The 2,266-nt window shown below is 54.3% G+C and overlaps 1 protein-coding gene across 8 annotated transcripts in view; it reads right to left on the bottom strand.

Moving 5' to 3' along the window:
• GATAD2A (GATA zinc finger domain containing 2A) overlaps window positions 1–2,266 on the bottom strand; it is an 87,710-nt gene that overhangs the window by 34,144 nt on the left and 51,300 nt on the right. The window lies entirely within an intron of this gene.

Genomic DNA, 2,266 nt, shown 5'->3' with positions numbered 1-2,266 from the left:
CCTTTGACTGCCAATGAGGTAAACTCTGAATAAGGTGTGGTTTGGCCCGTCACCATGTCAGAGCCCTGTACCTGCAGCACACACATATCTTGATTTAAAAAAAAAGAAGAAAAAAACAGCTGAGTCAGTTTTTGATCCCATGACATCACTGGGTTCCACATGACCCTTCCCAGGATTCAGTCTGAGAGACAAAGCACTTTCCAGAAAACCAGTCTAAACCGGTTCCAGACAACAAGCTGAAGTGCTGTTAACCCTCACGGAGACAGGAGAGAGGACAGGCAGTGAAGTCTGTCTGCAGGGAGGCTGCAGGCATTCCACAACAGAGTCTAGGACACGGGCACGCACTCTTAAAGGGGCCATTCCAAGCCCAGCCTCAATGTCCCAACAGGGCAGGACACCAGAAATGAGACTGTAAGAGTTCACCAGGGGACAGAAAGGAATTTAGCTGCCAGGCACTAGTAGAATTCCCAAAGTGCCAGGTCTCCTCAGGACAGTCAACAGTCATGTCCAGCAACACAGGGCCCGAGGAGCAGCTCACCATGTGAGCCCCTCAGAGAGTCCCAACTCATACCTGCGTGGCGTGCCTACACTCAAGACCTCCCTGCCCTGTGTCCACACAGGCAGGGCATCCAACGCCTCAGTTTCCTCATCAATGAACACTCTGGGAAGCAACACAAAACAACGAAGGGGCCATGTCATCATACATGGGACACGGTCCTGAGCTAACTCACTCACAACCTCCTTAAAGGAGGCCCTGTCCCAACTGGCCCTGCTGTGGACTTAGACTGAAAGGAAGGAAGAGACAGCTGCTTCTTGCTCCTGGTGCAGGAAGCAGAGTGGCCTCTCTGCACACGTGTTAAGCCAGTGTGGCACTGACATCTGCTCCTAACAGGCAGCCCAAAAGGGTCGAACTGAGCAGGTCTCTTTGTGGCCACATCACCCTTGGGGTACTCCCCACCCATTTTGATGGAGGGTGGGGCCATAGGCTAGGACCTCACCTCCATCTGCCCCCAACTCCTCCTGGCATCCCAGCCTGCACCTGTCATCTACCCCAGCTAGCCCCATACAACCTCATCCCTCTGCTTTCGCCCAGATCTCTCCATCCCCTCATCTACCTCCCTGTCGTCTCTTCACTGCCCCACAGGGAAGCTAGGGATGCTCCCACGTGCCTCTTAGCCTAAAATTCTACGGTTTCTTTGTCCAATGTGCTCTGATCACAACAAACCCTGCCAGCCTGCTCGCTAGTTCTATCCATCCTGCCCCACTTTGTGAGACTACAGATGAGTCACTGCCTTGAGTATCCACCATTGTGGGAGGGGTGGGTCACCTCTCCCCTGGGCATGGCCTGAAACAGGAGCTCCTCAAACATTTAGAAAACTGAATAACAGGAGCGATTCTGGGGCTGCCTTGGATGGCAGGTATGTGTTGGCCCCAGGATCAGGGAGAAGCTGATGTGAGTGGAAGATGAGGGGAGATCAGGATCTCAAGCTAGAAAGATTCCCACTGGAGTCTGGGAAAATTCTACCCCAGAGGGAGAAGCTCCCAATTTGGCCTGGTGCCTACTGGGGTTGAAAGGAGTCCTACGTGGACAAGGAGAACGTACCTCACACACAACGCTATACCCCACAATCTTGCACTCAGAACGCCCCATGCCTCCCCACTCTGCCTCTGCTTCAGCCCAGGAGAGCCCACCTAAGGGTAAGTCCCGAGATCTTCTCCATAAAACTCATCTGAACGCCAAACCCTGTGTGAAGTCCTTCCTCCTAATTGCCCACTGATTGGGGCTGTGGTCTGACAAGACTATATTGTGTGCCAGGTGACCAGATCAGTGAAGTGGTACTAAGTGGCCTCATTTCACTGTCACTAGTGTAGGACAAGCAGTCACAAGGAGCAAGAGCAGAGCCTCAAACCCACAGGGCCGTTCCCTCCAGCCCCAGCAGAGGGCCAAGGAATCTATAGGTTTGTGCTGTGTATGCAGTGTTAGGGCAACTCACCCTAAGCCCAGGAGCTGGAATGCTGCCAACCCCTGGCCCAGAACCGATGGCCTGGCCTGCGCCTTGGACAGGCAAGACCTTCTGAACCCCTCCCCCACCACAGGAAGGACAAGCACAGCTGGAGAGGGTGTGGCCTGCCATTAGGGATGGCCCCTCCTCCACAGCCAGGCGATTGCCTTAGCTCCCACTGGGGCCTATTGTGGCCAATCCCTGGCCTCTCAAGGCTCTGTTCCTGGGGAGGGCAGGTGATGGTAAGGAGAGCACTCCTCTTA

The sequence above is a fragment of the Pteropus alecto genome, unplaced genomic scaffold, assembly GCF_000325575.1.
Source record: "Pteropus alecto unplaced genomic scaffold, ASM32557v1 scaffold160, whole genome shotgun sequence".
NCBI classification, from domain to species: Eukaryota; Metazoa; Chordata; class Mammalia; order Chiroptera; family Pteropodidae; genus Pteropus; species Pteropus alecto.
This window is presented reverse-complemented; position numbering and strand designations above follow the sequence as displayed.